The 18,038-nt window shown below is 41.7% G+C and overlaps 1 protein-coding gene across 3 annotated transcripts in view; it reads left to right on the top strand.

Moving 5' to 3' along the window:
- ST3GAL1 (ST3 beta-galactoside alpha-2,3-sialyltransferase 1) overlaps window positions 1–18,038 on the top strand; it is a 136,886-nt gene that overhangs the window by 27,689 nt on the left and 91,159 nt on the right. For 2 of the 3 annotated variants that reach the window (XM_075825706.1, XM_075825708.1), the window contains exons 1-2: window positions 1,869–1,938; window positions 17,154–17,201. The gene's annotated coding sequence lies outside the window, so the exon portion shown is untranslated. Of the gene's footprint in view, window positions 1–1,868; window positions 1,939–17,153; window positions 17,202–18,038 lie in introns of those variants that run through there. The other variant, XM_075825707.1, reaches the window with a different exon arrangement.

The raw sequence follows: 18,038 nt of genomic DNA on the forward strand, positions 1-18,038 counted from the left end.
GTCATCCAGTCTGGAAATGAATTTACGTTCAGAAAACACGATCCATCAGCCGTATTTATAGGGCAGCCGTCATGAATCAGGCACAGACGTAACGTATTTGTTTGTAGCGCTCGTTTCCCTCCCAATGTCGTTATAGTCATCTGGTCTCCAAATGAAGAACAATGAGCCAATTTCTGCTCCTCTGAAATAGACCTGTCACCGCAACATGGCGAAGCTCGTTATGACACGGGGTCCGCGTTCTGAAAACCTCCATCAATAGCGCAATACCCCAAAAATCATGAAAAAAATCCCCTATAAATAGAAAATCTTTTTCTATCAAATTCTGTGTCTGGGAAAGCTGGGTATCCACCAATATACAGCTCTCTTTTGGATTGTCACTCAGCTTTCCCGGACTCCTGAATGTCCTATGTGCATCGTTATGGGAATAGGGGACGTGTTCCCGTATATTTAGGTACATTTGCTATAAAGAACTCTTATACGGCCGCAAAAATGTGTCTGCATTACGGCCTACTGAATGAGGCCTTACTGAACTTTCCTAGGATCCTGAATGTCAAATCTAGGTAAATGAAAAGTCGGAAAGCTGAGTGACGAACCATGAGGCCGCTGTAATGGCAGCTATATTGGTGGTCACCCAGCTTTCCCAGAAACTGATATAATTAAACTGGAATATAATTTTTATCTGTTTCTAGGAAAGTTGGGTGACTACCAATATGGCCGCCATTACATCTGGCCCATGGATTAGACCGTAATGCAGGTGTTTTTGTTTGTTTTTTGCGTCCGTATAATGGGCAAAAATCTTGGCCTGACCTTCGGTCTAATGTCCCGAACCAACAACATAGTAAATCCCGGCTGTAATAAGGACGCAAAAAATGCGGCCGAACAGTAAGTGGCAGCCATATTGGTTACATTAGTTTCTGTGACAACCAATATGGCTGCCATTACAGCTTTCTCCCACAGGAGTAGTCCCTGATCTTTCCTGCAGTCCCTCTGAATTACTAGATGGGTGACGTGACAACCCCTGCGAGAGCTCTAGCGGCAGCCATACTGATCGTCACCCAGCTTTCCCAGAAACCGAACTAAGAAACAGCAACACATAAGACGACGATAGAAGAACTTGTATTATATATCGCCTTGGGATTATTCACTTAATGACATCTCCTCGTTTCATATTCCTTTGTTTTTTAGGAAATAGGACGTATCACATCTCAGGATTTTGCCCTTCTGTGAACAAGTCTATGGGGCGGAGCTTGTAGATTTGTTCAGTGAGAGCTTTGACCAATCACGTTCACTGTTGCTCAGCTGTGGATACGATAGGCCAATCAATTGCCGGCATGTAGAGGAAGCTGCTAAACTTCAAAGATGGGGTGTATCTGCAGTTTAAGACGGCAGGATGTGGGCGGAGCCTTTAATAAATATTAATTAGATAAACGCATATAAAATAAAGAAAATAAACGCCACACTGTGCACAATGCAATAATTATATCACTCTCTGTTGTTTTTGATGACGCGGTCCCTTTACAGAGGTTGTTTTGTTTATTGTAAATAAAGTTTATTTAAACGATCACTGGGATCGCAGAGGTTAGGTTTACATAATCCACGGGTCAGGGCCAGGACAAAGGCCGTGTACATATTCTAAGTGAATTGCTCCTAAGTGATGTTTATCTAGATGTACCTCCCCTGTAAATGTCTGTATTTCAGTACATAGTTCATTGAAGGGGGAGGAGCATTGACAACCCAAAACTAGCATGTGGGAATTTCAGAGACAAGCATAGAGATGGGCCAATGATAGTCTTTAGGGCAAGTAAAGGCACAAATAAAACCCTATAATATTGAGGTTCACCCACTAATCCCAGTCTTTCTTGTTTCGTAGGATACACTGAACTCGATGAATGCAGCTATAACATAGTCGCACGGACAGCACGTGACAAACACCTCAATGTAAGTAGTAGAAATCTTTGCATCGTAACCACCAAAAAATATTGGCACACAATTCCTTTAATTCAGCATTTGATAATCCAGACAGTCCAATAATCCGGCACTTGTTCTAAATTTTGCGGGATCGGAATCAAAAGGCTGGACGAGATGAACCTATTAGGAAATTCCTCTCATTCATAGACCGAGTGATCGTAGGAGATTTTGTATTAAAACGTTTTTGGCTTCTGGAGAAATATTATTATATTTTTTTTTTTTTTCCTTTTTTGAGAAATTTACTGACTAATATTGGCCATTTTCGAAACAAACCAGTTCAGGAAGTAAATGACTCAGTATGTTGTCTCCAGACCCCTGTTGAGTAGAGAATATATTATATACATGAAATTATTTTTTTTCAAAAATGTAATTTTTTTTTATTTTTGTAAAAGTGGCAGGAGGGTTTGGTAAATATTGCGCGCCGTCTGAACATCCCTTTTTTTTTTTTTTTTTTTTCCCCAATGCAATTCTATGTGGAAAGTGGTGTCATTGTATTGATAAATATGCCTAACTATGTCCCAGACACCCATCCCCCCTTTATATACCCCCCCCCCCCCAAACAGGACCATTAAAAGATCATGGAGAAGCAGCCCTATATTTGGGTTACTGCTTAGTTAATAGAAGGAATGCATTATTACTAGTGTTCCCCTTTATTTTTTCCCTGTAATTCTGGACCATGATGCTTTGCAGCGAGCCTCTGAATTCAGGCATCATCTAACTTGAGCTGGTTTTCCATCAAGGTTTGGAGAGCTCCAGAGCTCCTGTGGGGGAGGGGTTGGGTGTTAATTGAGTAGTTTTTCCGCTTCTGTGTGAGGTCCAACTGAAGCCTGTTTTCAGAGGATGATGAGAGTTTTGGGGTCTGTTCACACAGCTTATTTTCAGTCTGTAAACGCTCCGAAAAATGGCTAAAAATACGGAAGCTAAACGCCTCCAAACATCTGCCCATTGATTTCAATGGGGAAAAAACGGCGTTTCTTTCCCACAGGGCGTTTTTTTTACGCAGCAGTTTGTAAAAAAAAAAGTGCATGTCACTTCTTGAGCAGTTTTTGGAGCCGTTTTTCATTGTCTCAAAAGAAAAAAGATCCAAAAAACGTCCGTAAAAAAGGCATCAAAAAACGTCTGATGCTTAAACCAGAGGCTGTATTCCCTTGAAAACCGCTCCGTATTTTACAGATGGTTTTTTGTTTAGCGTGTGAACATAGCCTTAGGGTATGTTCACACAATTTATTTTCAGTCGTTTTTCGGGGCGTAAACCTTGAAAAATGTCTGAAAAAACGGAAGCTGATCACCTTCAAACATCTGCCTGTCGATTTTCAATGGGAAAAACGACGTTCCGCTCTGACGGGGCGTTTTTTTTTTTAGGTGGCCGTTTGGGTCAATCGAAAAGCAGCTCAAAAAACGCCTGAAAACATTTGTGGTTTTAAAAATGGCTGAAAATTCGAGGCTGTTTTCCCTTAAACCGCTCCGTGTTTTGCGTGTGAACATCGCCTCATAGTTTACAGAAGATAAATAATGAAACGTCCCCAAATGCTGAGACCACCCGAGATCTAGTCCAGTTTGTCAATTGCTTCATGTTCTATTAAGGATTCGTTCACATCTGCGTTGGGGTTCCGTCGGAGGTTTCCATCGGCGGTTTCCGTCAGAACGGGACCCTGAACAGACACAAACTGACACGAATGGAAACCAGAGGTTTCCGCTTCCCTCACCATTGATTTCAATGGTGACGGACCCGATGCCCGTGGTTTCCGTTTGTGTCTGTTGTGCACCGGACCTGTCGTTTTGCTGGAAGTAATAGCGTAGTCGACGGGAACCCAACACAGATGTGAACGAAGCCTTATATTGTCCAACTTCTTAAAGGCGTAAAATGACAAAAGATCCTATACTAACCTGATAAACTCGCTGCCGCTCAGAGTCCCCACCGCTCTTTGCTTACCTTCTGCAGCGATGACGTGCCCGTATTCCTGCATGACCTCTGCAGCCAATCACTGGCCTTACCAGTGTACGGTATCAGACCAATGAGGGCAGTGATGGCTGCAGCGATCAGTTCGGTATATGTGGATGTCATCACTGCAGCAATGTAAGCAAAGAGCGGAGGGGACAGGCGGAGCGGCAGCGGGTTTACCAGGTGAGTAAAAGTTGTTGGTTTTTTTTGTTTGTATTTTTTTTCATTTTATGCCTTTTTTTTTTTTTTTTTCTCAATTTGGTCAATCTTAGGAGGCACTGCAATGTGGTGCGGTTTTTGACGGGAAGGGCTGCGGGTTCCAGGTCTTATACGCTGCGTGATTTTTTAATTTTATGCCTTTTTTTTTTTTTTCTCAATTTGGTCAATCTTAGGAGGCCGGACTACGTGCAGAAGGGAGGGGCGGTTAAATATTAACTCTTTTTTTTTTTTTTTTTTTTGTCCGCAGCGGAAATTCCCACCGTAAAACCGCACTGCAATGTGGTGCGGTTTTTGACGGGAAGGGCTGCGGGTTCCAGGTCTTATACGCTGCGTGATTTTCACGCAGCATATCTGACCCGTGGGAACCTGGCTTTAGGCCTCTTGCACACGACCGTTGTGCCACTCGTTTTTGACGGCATCCGATAATCTTCACGGACCCATTCACTTTGACGGGTGAATCGGGTCTGTGAAAAATGGTCCGGGTCTCCGATCCGAGGAAAGAGAGAACATGTCCTATCTTTCCTCGGATCACTGACGGTACTCGGACGGCGCACTCTGTCATGTGCATGAGCCGTTAGGCTGGGTTTCCACAGTGCAGATTTGCTGCAGATTTTGCCAGTATTTTGTAAGCAAAAACCAGAATTGGATCCAGGAGAGCCGACCTATAAATGCCTCTTTATATATTTCTTCTATTTAGGTTCCGTTCCTGGTTTTGGCTTGAAAAAGCAATAAAAATCTGCAGCAAAACTGCACTGTGGGAACCAAACCTAAAGAGGATCACTTCTCTAAGACCATTTTCACTTGTGAAAGTGGTTTCTAGATGGAGAAATAATAGATAGATATGAGACCGAAGAGGAAAATGAGCAGAACTCCAGCAGATGCAAATAGTTACCATTTATTCCATGGATAGGGACCGGCTCTGCATGGAATAAAAGTCCACAGTATTTGCATCTGCTGGAGTAACGCTCATTTTCATCTTTTATTGCAGGAAGGTAACAACAACTGCTGCTTTGAATTTTAGGTTTTATAGATAGAGATGAGAGAGACAGGTGAGAGATATGCATTTTATATCTCCTATCTATCTCATATCTCAGTGCTGAAGATCTGGCCACTTATTTTAAAGTTAAAATTGACAAAATCCAGCATGATATTCTCTCCCAGTCCCCGAGTAACATCGATCCCCTTCCCTCCCGCACTCCCTCTTCTTCACTCTCAGCATTTGACCAAATAACAGAAGAAGTCTCGAGGCTCCTCTCCTTCTCGTCCTACTACCTGTCCTAGTGATCCTCTCCCCTCACACCTTCTCCAGTCCCTCTCCCCTCACACCTCCTCCAGTCCCTCTCTCCCCTCACACCTCCTCCAGTCCCTCTCTCCCCTCACACCTCCTCCAGTCCCTCTCTCCCCTCACACCTCCTCCAGTCCCTCTCTCCCCTCACACCTCCTCCAGTCCCTCTCTCCCCTCACACCTCCTCCAGTCCCTCTCTCCCCTCACACCTCGTCCAGTATCCAGGCTCCTCTCTTCTTCTCGTCCCACTACCTGTCCTAGTGACCCTATCCCCTCACACCTCCTCCAGTCCCTCTCCCCTCACACCTCCTCCAGTATCCAGGCTCCTCTTCTTCTCATCCCACTACCTGTCCTAGTGACCCTCTCCCCTCACACCTCCTCCAGTCCCTCTCTCCCCTCACACCTCGTCCAGTATCCAGGCTCCTCTCTTCTTCTCGTCCCACTACCTGTCCTAGTGACCCTATCCCCTCACACCTCCTCCAGTCCCTCTCCCCTCACACCTCCTCCAGTATCCAGGCTCCTCTTCTTCTCATCCCACTACCTGTCCTAGTGACCCTATCCCCTCACACCTCCTCCAGTCCCTCTCCCCGGCACTCACTAGTCACCTGACTAAAATATTTAAAGGGTTATTCCCAAGTTGAGTCATATTTTTTTTTAAATGCATCCTAAACCTAAATAAAATTCTATATCTAGTGCTAACATTTTAAAAAAAAATTTCTTCCCTAATTACCTTTTTTTTTTTCCAAGTTGATAACTCCTCTAGCGCTGGTGATCTTTTATAAAATGGGGTGTCAGCGGCTCGATGATCTAGTTCTAGCAGCATCGGGAGGACGATCGTCTCAATCTGTGTGAACACCTGTAAAAACAGCACTCGCAGCACCACCACCCCCCCTCGCGATCAGCTCCTTACAACGCCCCCCTCCTTGCAACACCCCCCCCCCCACACACACACACACACACACACCTGTGTGAACACGTGTAACAATTCCAACTGGAGCCGACCACTGATGCATACACCCAAGAGGTGGCTGGGCCGGTATCTAATGTGCATGCTCCTAAGGATGGAGAGGATATCATTGCGCAAGTGCGGCCACTGCTAAAGGAGATCAGTGGTGGCCCGATCCCTAAGCAACGAGCAATAAACAGAGGGGCTGTCAGTAAGATGGAGCCAGGATATCTTGCAAAGTACAGCATTTAAAAAAAAAAAAGAAGGTATTTACAAAAATGCCTAATTTTATGTTAATATAGGTATATTTATCAAGATGGGAATACCCCTTTAATTATCTCTCTCTCTCTCTCTCTCTCTCTCTCTCTCTCTCTCTCTCTCTCTCTCTCTCTCTCTCTCTCTCTCTCTCTCTCTCTCTCTCTCTCTCTCTCTCTCTCTCTCTCTCTCTCTCTCTCTCTCTCTCTCTCTCTCTCTCTCTCTCTCTCTCTCTCTCTTTTTCTCTCTCTCTCTCTCTTTTTCTCTCTCTCTCTCTCTCTTTTTCTCTCTCTCTCTCTCTTTTTCTCTCTCTCTCTCTCTTTTTCTCTCTCTCTCTCTCTTTTTCTCTCTCTCTCTCTCTTTTTCTCTCTCTCTCTCTCTTTTTCTCTCTCTCTCTCTCTTTTTCTCTCTCCTCTCTCTCTCTCTCTTTTTCTCTCTCCTCTCTCTCTCTCTCTTTTTCTCTCTCCTCTCTCTCTCTCTCTTTTTCTCTCTCCTCTCTCTCTCTCTCTTTTTCTCTCTCTCTCTCTCTTTTTCTCTCTCTCTCTCTCTTTTTCTCTCTCTCTCTCTCTCTTTTTCTCTCTCTCTCTCTCTTTTTCTCTCTCTCTCTCTCTTTTTCTCTCTCTCTTTTTCTCTCTCTCTCTCTCTTTTTCTCTCTCCTCTCTCTCTTTTTCTCTCTCTCTCTCTCTCTCTCTCTCTCTCTCTCTCTCTCTCTCTCTCCTCTCTCTCTCCTCTCTCTCTCTTAAACATGCCGTTTTAAACCCCTTACTGAAAAACCAACTCTTGACACATCCAGCGCTGCCAACTACCGACCTGTCTCTAATCTGCCCTTCATCTCCAAACTCCTGGAGCGCTTGGTCTACTCTCGCCTTATCCGCTATCTCTCTGCTAACTCCATTCTCTGCCCTTACTAAAGTCTCAAATGATCTCTTGGCGGCTAAATCGGACGGTAAATCCTCTCCTGATTCTTCCAGATCTCTCTGCGGCCTCTGACACTGCAGACCACAAACTCCTATTAAACATGCTCCACTCTATTGGCCTCAAGGACGCGGCTGTCTCTTGGCTCCTGTAACTCATTACTAATTGTCTTCTCACTAAACTCTCCCCTTTCCAATCTATCCTTAAAGGCGGTTTCCGAGTTATTTAAAAAAAAATAAGCCATTACTCCCCTCACAGATCCCTGTTCCAGCGCTGCCGCTCTGTTCCTCACCGCCATTATGTATTGACATAGCTGCAGCGAAGACCCGTATACCCGCGTGATCGATGCTTCCAAGCACTGACCTCGGGGATCCTGTGCCGAATACCCACTGAGACCTGTGATTGGCTGCAGCGATCACGTTAGTATATGGGCATGTCATCACTGCAGCTACGCCAATACACAGCGGCGGGGAGGAATGGAGCAGCAGCCATGGAACGACTAGGATCTGTGAGGTAAATGTTTGGTTTTTTTTTTGGTTTTTTTTTTATGCATCCCTCCAGCATTGGCCAATTTTTTAAATAACTCGCAACCCTTTTAATGCAGCAGTCAGGCTCATCTTTCTGACCAACCGCTACACAAACGCCTCTACCCTCTGCCAGTCACTGCACTAAATCACTACACCAATGTCTCTACCCTGTGCCAGTCACTGCACTGGTTGCCCATCGCATTCAGAATTAAATTCAAACTTTCTACACCCAGAAAGCTCTCCCCAGTGCTGCACCTCCTTACATCTCCTCCCTCATCTCTGTCCACCAGCCTACCTGTGCTCTACGTTCTGCCAATGAATCACCTTAGATTAAAATCCTCCATAATCCGTACCTCCCACTCCCTTCCCCAAGACTTCTCTTGTGCTGCACCAGTTCTCTGGATGGCGCTACCCCTGACACAGTTTTAAAGCGTGCCCAGAAAACACATCTTTTTAGACAGGCGTATAACATTCCCTAATCTGACTCCTTTTTCTCTTATTTCCTGGTAGATTGTAAGCTCTTGTGAGCAGGGTCCTCACTCCTCTTGTGTGAATTGTGATTAGTTTTGTCACTATGTAAGGCTTCGTTCACATCTGAGTCAGGACTCCGTTCATGGGTTACTGAAACAAACGGTTTCCGTTTGCATCACCATTGATTTCAATGGTGACGGATCCGGTCCAAATCGTTTCCGCTTGTCACCGTTGTTTAAGGGTTCCCTCGTTTTGACGGAATCAATATCGTAATCGACTGCGCTATTCATTCCAACAAAACGACAGAACCCTTACACAACGGTGACAAACGGAAACCATTTGGACCGGATCCGTCACCATTGAAATCAATGGTGATGCAAATAGAAACCTATGGTATCCGTTTGTTTGTTTGGATTCCGTTAACCTGACGGAAAGCTCAGACAGAACCCATGATCGGAGCCCTGTCGCAGATGTGAATGAAGCCTTATGTTTGATATTGACTGTACATGTTCTCTCTGAATTGTTAAGTGCTGCAGAATATTTGGGCGCTATATAAAAATATATCACCCTCCAGCAATATGACAAAAAAGGGCAGATATGTGAGAGAGAGATATGTGTGTGTGTGTGTGTGTGAGAGAGAGAGAGAGATAGATATATGTGAGAGATAGATATATGTGAGAGAGAGAGATATGTGAGAGAGAGAGAGATATGTGAGAGAGAGAGATAGATATATATGTGAGAGAGAGAGATAGATATATATGTGAGAGAGAGATATGTGAGAGAGAGAGATGTGAGAGAGAGAGATGTGAGAGAGAGAGATGTGAGAGAGAGAGATGTGAGAGAGAGATGTGAGAGAGAGAGATGTGAGAGAGAGAGATGTGAGAGAGAGAGATGTGAGAGAGAGAGATGTGAGAGAGAGAGAGATGTGAGAGAGAGAGATGTGAGAGAGAGATGTGTGTGAGAGAGAGATGTGTGTGAGAGAGAGATGTGTGTGAGAGAGAGATGTGTGTGAGAGAGAGATGTGTGTGAGAGAGAGATGTGTGTGAGAGAGAGATGTGTGTGAGAGAGAGATGTGTGTGAGAGAGAGATGTGTGTGAGAGAGAGATGTGTGTGAGAGAGAGAGATGTGTGTGAGAGAGAGATGTGTGTGAGAGAGAGATGTGTGTGAGAGAGAGATGTGTGTGAGAGAGAGATGTGTGTGAGAGAGAGATGTGTGTGAGAGAGAGATGTGTGTGAGAGAGAGATGTGTGTGAGAGAGAGATGTGTGTGAGAGAGAGATGTGTGTGAGAGAGAGATGTGTGTGAGAGAGAGATGTGTGTGAGAGAGAGATGTGTGTGAGAGAGAGATGTGTGTGAGAGAGAGATATGTGAGAGAGAGAGATATATATATATATGTGTGTGTGAGAGAGAGAGAGAGATATGTGAGAGAGAGATATATGTGTGAGAGAGAGAGAGATATATATATATATATGTGTGAGAGAGAGAGAGATATATATATATATGTGTGAGAGAGAGAGAGAGATATATATATATATGTGTGTGTGAGAGAGAGAGAGAGATATGTGAGAGAGAGATATATGTGTGAGAGAGAGAGAGATATATATATATATGTGTGAGAGAGAGAGAGATATATATATATATGTGTGAGAGAGAGAGAGAGATATATATATATATGTGTGTGAGAGAGAGAGAGAGATATGTGAGAGAGATATATATATATATATATATATATATATATATGTGAGAGAGATATATATATATGTGTGAGAGAGAGAGAGAGATATATATATGTGTGAGAGAGAGATATATATATATATATATGTGAGAGAGAGAGAGATATATATGTGAGATATATATGTGAGAGAGATATGTGAGAGAGAGATATGTGGAGTGAGAGAGGTGAGAGAGAGAGAGGGGTGAGAGGGTGGGAGAGAGAGGTGAGAGAGAGGGTGAGAGAGAGAGAGATATGTGAGAGAGAGAGATATGTGAGAGAGAGAGATATGTGAGAGAGAGAGATATGTGTGAGAGAGAGAGATGTGTGTGAGAGAGAGAGAGATGTGTGAGAGAGAGAGATGTGTGAGAGAGAGAGAGATGTGTGTGTGAGAGAGAGAGAGATGTGTGTGAGAGAGAGAGAGATGTGTGTGAGAGAGAGAGAGATGTGTGTGAGAGAGAGAGAGATGTGTGTGAGAGAGAGAGAGATGTGTGTGAGAGAGAGAGAGATGTGTGTGAGAGAGAGAGAGATGTGTGTGAGAGAGAGAGAGATGTGTGTGAGAGAGAGAGAGATGTGTGTGAGAGAGAGAGAGATGTGTGTGAGAGAGAGAGAGATGTGTGTGAGAGAGAGAGAGATGTGTGTGAGAGAGAGAGAGATGTGTGTGAGAGAGAGAGAGATGTGTGTGAGAGAGAGAGAGATGTGTGTGAGAGAGAGAGAGATGTGTGTGAGAGAGAGAGAGATGTGTGTGAGAGAGAGAGAGATGTGTGTGAGAGAGAGAGAGATGTGTGTGAGAGAGAGAGAGATGTGTGTGAGAGAGAGAGAGATGTGTGTGAGAGAGAGAGAGATGTGTGTGAGAGAGAGAGAGATGTGTGTGAGAGAGAGAGAGATGTGTGTGAGAGAGAGAGAGATGTGTGTGAGAGAGAGAGAGATGTGTGTGAGAGAGAGAGAGATGTGTGTGAGAGAGAGAGAGAGATGTGTGTGAGAGAGAGAGAGAGATGTGTGAGAGAGAGAGAGAGAGATGTGTGAGAGAGAGAGAGAGATATGTGTGAGAGAGAGAGGGATATGGGGCAGATGGATATCAGATAGATAGATAGATAGATCACTGATGTAGCAGAACTGATTTTGCAATAGAAACTTTGGAATTACATTGGTAATGTTGGTGATAACTGAGATTCTGTAGGTTTTTCTGCAGGTCTGTGACTCCGGTAGAATAGCGCGCTCAGCTCTGCTAAATATGTAAATACATTTTTTTAGAGGATGAGAATAGTTGAGCCACCTAGTCTGCACTACAGTCTGCTCCACCCCTTCTTATTTAGATTTTATGTTTTCTCTGCAAATGTCGCCGCATGAACTTAACATTTATTCCTCGGCGCAAATTATAAATTGGATAATAATTAAAAGCAGTGAAAATCAGTAAGCGGAGATTAAGGCTGAAGAACATATTAGCTGGTTTCTGAGGGATTAGGAAGCGACAAGTCTTTCTATAATTGGCTGCGCAATCTTTTAAGCTCTGCTCTGTATTATCATAGCGAAAATGAAGGTTGTTACATACGAAAAGAAAATCTGCGGCTTAATCCTCCCCGCTAATATTCTACAAAGTCACATATATCTCCCATATTTATCCCAAAAATTATCTCCATGGAGCAGAAAGTTCCAGAAATCCTGGATGGAATGTTTACATTATAGGGGGTTCAGTGGCATATTAAAGAGGGGCCCCATATCTAAGATCCAACCCCCTGCATGCTCTTTCCAGTTCCTCAGGGGACGGCTTTACTGTCCAGTAGAAAGGGCATTGGACCAATCAGAGCTGAGCCCCCTTTTTCCTTCAAAGGCCCCATAGCATCTGTAGGTTCTGGCTCTATGATGTGTACACCCTTTCCGGGGTGTGGCCCCGCAGGATCGGATCTTCCCTGGCAGGATAATCTATGTCCCTTTTTGGTACAATGTATAAGAAACATAGCGGTGATGTGGATGTGTTGCTCTATTTCCTCACGTATGGTTGTCGGATGTATCACAGTATAGCCAATGGGCAAACGGCAAAAATTCACAGCCCCCCGAAGACCCCCTTCTTATCCAGATCTATTCTTTTATCTGTTTTGCAACTTTCTATAATAGACTGTTTCAACTTCTCTCCAGTCTCAAGATCTTTGCTTGCTGTCCGTACATTCAGAGGCTCAAAACTCATACAGAGCTAATACTTCTCACAGCTAAGGGTTTGTTACAATTGTATCCAGTCTAGACATACTCTCTGAGTTACCTGGGCTGGATTTCAGGCTGATACATTTTACCTGCACTAATACATTGTAGCAAACTATCAGAACAGGAGAGATTTGTGCTATTGATGTGTTTAGCTAAACAGAGGATTGTTTAGACTGGATACAATTGTAACAAACCCTCATCTGTGACAAGTATTGGGCCATGTTCACACTTTAATTGTGCGTAACACAGTAATGGTGTGTAATTTTTTAGCTGGTGTTTTTCTTTAAGTGTTAAAGGGGTATTCCATTGAATCTTCCGACATACATAGGAAAAGATTACGTCAATGGAGTAAATTTATAGTGGGTTCAGGACCTTGTTAGGTGTCTGAACTAACAGACCACCGTTGTAGAGACTTCTGTTGTCTTTTCAATTTTTATTTTGGTTGGAGTGCCCCATTCAGTTGTGTTTTTGGATATTCCTCAACATTTAAAGGGGTATTCACGTCTTAAAAAGTAGAGCCGAATCTGGCCACACATTTCAGTGGCCATTAGGGAAATTTTAGTATTACATGATGGCCTTTAAAATGAATGACTATCCTAGTAAAGCATAGACGGGCTGGGTCCCCTTTCCAATCCCGAAAAGGGAAGGCAGTCCCTCTGCGCAGTTCCCGCCCACCTTCTGCAGAGAACTGCAACACCGCTCAAGTCAAGTAAATTAGGATGTCTCTGCACTGGGGGTAGACGAAAGTACGGCAGTGAAGAGAAAATGCCCCTTACTCTAAGGATGAGTGGGGACCTTCACCAATCAGAAAGTGATGTCATATCCTTGTCATCCCTACTTCTGGTGGGAAAACACCTTTAAAATGTCAACTCCAATATTTAATCATGGACTGGTTGGTTTGGCCTCGAAACGCGTTGCCATACAATATAATTTTTTGAAGGGGTTGATACCACTCTCCGGGAGTCGTCTCCTGCGTTATTTTTATAAGAGTCCAAACTGATCAGGATTCTCTGCTCCTTTTCCTATATATTCTCTACCAGATTTACCATTGAATGCGTGGTGGACTGTAAAGCTCTGTTCTTCCGGTGTCCTCTCACTGCAGAATATAATAAACTACTCACAATCTATAACAAAGTCTTTTTTACTCAGGATCCCGTCATTTAGAAAACAATTATAGTCACTCTGCTACATTTCTCTAGTTTGAGGACGCATTTCGCACCTCACTGTGACTTATTTCCATTAACCTCAAATGACCAAGTAGATCTATTTTTGGCTGTGGGTATGTGAGGAATTCTCTATATTACTGCACTGGTGTCCCTGATGTGTGGACTTAGCTGAATGTGTCAACAAGTTCTGCCCTTTAAAACTCTATTTAGAGGTCGGCCCAGGGGCCAAATTTGGTCCTAAACGAGTCATATGTGACCAGCTGTTTTCCAGGTCCCTTTTCAAGGACTATTTAGTGGGTGCAGTTGCCGCTTCTATCCTATCTATCCTATGGCTTAATATAACGTTGATCACTTGACAGAAGAGGGCGACTCGGTGCCTCAATTTAATGGGGATTTATTTAATTATCCGAGAGAAAAAAGGTCCCAAATCACGGCGGTGGGTGTAACGTGGGATCTGTGTGTACATGGTCAGTGTCTTATACTCCCGGTAATAATTCCGTCTTATCTTCTCAGGAAATTAAAAATAGAGAATCACTGTCTTGATCCATAACAATAACAAAACATTATTAGTCAGAGGAGGAGGAGGGTGCGGGGGAGAAGTGGATGGTCTTACATTTTGCAAACATCATAATCACAAAAACATAAGTTTAACTAGAAGAATAAACATTGTCCTCACTAACCTCATCATAAAAGTCTCCTGAGATGCTCTGTGCCGCTGGGGGACTCTGCTTTTTGTAAATAGGGGACAGTTTTTATAGTAGTTATATTCTTGTATATAGGGGCAGTATTATAGTAGTTATATTCTTGTATATAGGAGCAGTATTATAGTAGTTATATTCTTGTATATAGGGGCAGTATTATAGTAGTTATATTCTTGTATATAGGGGGCAGTATTATAGTAGTTATATTCTTGCATATAGGAGCAGTATTATAGTAGTTATATTCTTGTATATAGGAGCAGTATTATAGTTGTTATATTCTTGTAAAGAGGGGCAGTATTATAGTAGTTATATTCTTGTATATAGGGGGCAGTATTATAGTAGTTATATTCTTGTATATAGGGGCAGTATTATAGTAGTTATATTCTTGTATATAGGAACAGTATTATAGTAGTTATATTCTTGTATATAAGGGGCAGTATTATAGTAGTTATATTCTTGTACATAGGAGGTAGTATTTTAGTAGTTATATTCTTGTATATAGGGGCAGTATTATAGTAGTTATATTCTTGTACATAGGGGGTAGTATTCTAGTAGTTATATTCTTGTATATAGGGGCAGTATTATAGTAGTTGTATTCTTGTATATAGGGAGCAGTATTATAGTAGTTATATTCTTGTATATAGGGTGCAGTATTATAGTAGTTATATTCTTGTATATAGGAGGCAGTATTATAGTAGTTATATTCTTGTATATAGGGGCAGTATTATAGTAGTTATATTCTTGTATATAGGAGCATTATTATAGTAGTTATATTCTTGTATATAGGGGCAGTATTATAGTAGTTATATTCTTGTATATAGGGAGCAGTATTATAATAGTTATATTCTTGTATATAGGGTGCAGTATTATAGTAGTTATATTCTTGTATATAGGAGGCAGTATTATAGTAGTTATATTCCTGTATATAGGGACAGTATTATAGTAGTTATATTATTGTATATAGGAGCAGTATTATAGTAGTTATATTCTTGTATATAGGGGCAGTTATATAGTAGTTATATTCTTGTACATAGGAGCAGTATTATAGTAGTTATATTCTTGTATATAGGGGCAGTATTATAGTAGTTATATTCTATTATATAGGAGGCAGTATTATAGTAGTTATATTCTTGCATATAGGAGCAGTATTATAGTCGTTATATTCTTGTACATAGGGGCAGTATTATAGTAGTTATATTCTTGTATATAGGGGCAGTATTATAGTAGTTATATTCTTGCATATAGGAGCAGTATTATAGTAGTTATATTCTTGTACATAGGGGGTAGTATTATAGTAGTTATATTCTTGTATATAGGGGCAGTTATATAGTAGTTATATTCTTGTACATAGGAGCAGTATTATAGTAGTTATATTCTTGTATATAGGGGCAGTATTATAGTAGTTATATTCTTGTACATAGGGGGTAGTATTATAGTAGTTATATTCTTGTATATAGGGGCAGTATTATAGTAGTTATGTTCTTGTATATAGGGGCAGTATTATAGTAGTTATATTCTTGTATATAGGGGGTAGTATTAGGGTATGTGCACACACACTAATTACGTCCGTAATTGACGGACGTATTTCGGCCGTAAGTACCGGACCGAACACAGTGCAGGGAGCCGGGCTCCTAGCATCATAGTTATGTACGATGCTAGGAGTCCCTGCCTCTCTGCAGGACAACTGTCCCGTACTGTAATCGTGTTTTCAGTACGGGACAGCAGTTCCATGGAGAGGCAGGGACTCCTAGCATCGTACATAAGTATGATGCTAGGAGCCCGGCTCCCTGCACTGAGTTCGGTCCACTACTTGCGGCCGAAATACGTCCATCAATTACGGACGTAATTAGTGTGTGTGCACATACCCATGTAGTAGTTATATTCTTGTACATAGGAGCAGTATTATAGTAGTTATATTCTTGTATATAGGGGCAGTATTATAGTAGTTATATTCTTGTATATAGGGGACAATATTCTAGTAATTATATTGTATATAGGGGGAAATATTATAGTAGTTATATTCTTGTATATAGGGTGCAGTATTATAGTAGTTATATTCTTGTATATAGGGGTCAGTATTATAGTAGTTATATTTTTGTATATAGGGGGCAGTATTATAGTAGTTATATTCTTGTATATAGGGGCAGTATTATAGTAGTTATATTCTTGTATATAGGGGACAATATTCTAGTAATTATATTGTATATAGGGGGAAGTATTATAGTAGTTATATTCTTGTATATAGGAGCAGTATTATAGTAGTTATATTCTTGTATATAGGGAGCAGTATTATAGTAGTTATATTCTTGTATATAGGGGTCAGTATTATAGTAGTTATATTCTTGTATATAGGGGGCAGTATTACAGTAGTTATATTCTTGTATATAGGAGCAGTATTATAGTAGTTATATTCTTGTATATAGGTGCAGTATTATAGTAGTTATATTCTTGTATATAGGGGCAGTATTATAGTAGTTATATTCTTGTATATAGGGGGCAGTATTATAGTAATTATATTCTTGTATTTAGGGAGCAGTATTATAGTAGTTATATTCTGGTATTTAGGGGGCAGTATTATAGTAGTTCTATTCTTGTACATAGGGGGCAGTATTATAGTAGTTATATTCTTGTATATAGGAGCAGTATTATAGTAGTTATATTCTTGTATATAGGGTGCAGTATTATAGTAGTTATATTCTTCTATATAGGGGCAATATTATAGTAGTTATATTTTTGTATATAGGGGGCAGTATTTTAATGATTATATTTTTGCCTATCACTGTTTGTAGTAATAATTTCTGTATGATTGTTGCTATCAGTAGTGACTGAAGTGTTTCTTTTCATTTACAGAATATGGTTTGAGGTTCGTACTTCTAGGACTATGAGGCAGTGTTTGGGGTAAGACAATGCATTATTCATTTATTATAATATCCGTGTGATATATTATTGCCCTCCAGTGCCCACTAGAATGTCACAACTTTCCTGTCCAGCAGATGGTTGGACACTCTCGCGGGCGGCTCCAGCTTCTCATAGAATGAGGCGTATTGTTCGCTTGTGTTATTAATTACCGCCGTTCGTTGCCAGAGTTCATTCCTTATGTTCTATAAACCGACACAAACAATAATGGACAATTCTGTGGGAAAAAAAAATTAATCATTGTCACTGGACCGAATGTAAAATCCAATGTAGCAGTTCTATTTTTGCAGTGTTTTATACAGAGTTGCTATCTGCTGTACATTGCTGAGGTATATGATGGCGCTATGAATATACAAACTACAAATAATGAGAATGCAGAGTAGTTAATAATAAAAAAAAGTCTCTTTATAAACAAAGCTTATTCATTATGTAATGAGAAGTTCTGCCACTTTTTAATATCCTTAGCCCCTTCCCGACATCCGCCGTATATATACGGCGCTGTCGGGAAGGTGTTCCCGCAAATCGCAGTACAGTTACGTCACGTGATGGTGCGGGCTCAGAAGCATAGGCCGCACCATCACCGCGGGGTGACCGCTGTGTTATACAGCTGGCACCCTCCTGCAACAGCCAGGACCGGAGCTATGCTCCGATCTGGCAAATTAACCCCTCAGATGATGCATCTACCCTGATGTACTCCTCACAGATTACATCTGCCCTGATGTACTCCACACAGATTACATATGCCCCCACATTGTAAACTGAATACCAGTAAAACTTCAAGCAAAACCTATGCTCCAAATGGCGCTCCTTCCCTTCTTA

The sequence above is a fragment of the Rhinoderma darwinii genome, chromosome 5 (assembly GCF_050947455.1).
Source record: "Rhinoderma darwinii isolate aRhiDar2 chromosome 5, aRhiDar2.hap1, whole genome shotgun sequence".
Taxonomy (NCBI): Eukaryota; Metazoa; Chordata; class Amphibia; order Anura; family Rhinodermatidae; genus Rhinoderma; species Rhinoderma darwinii.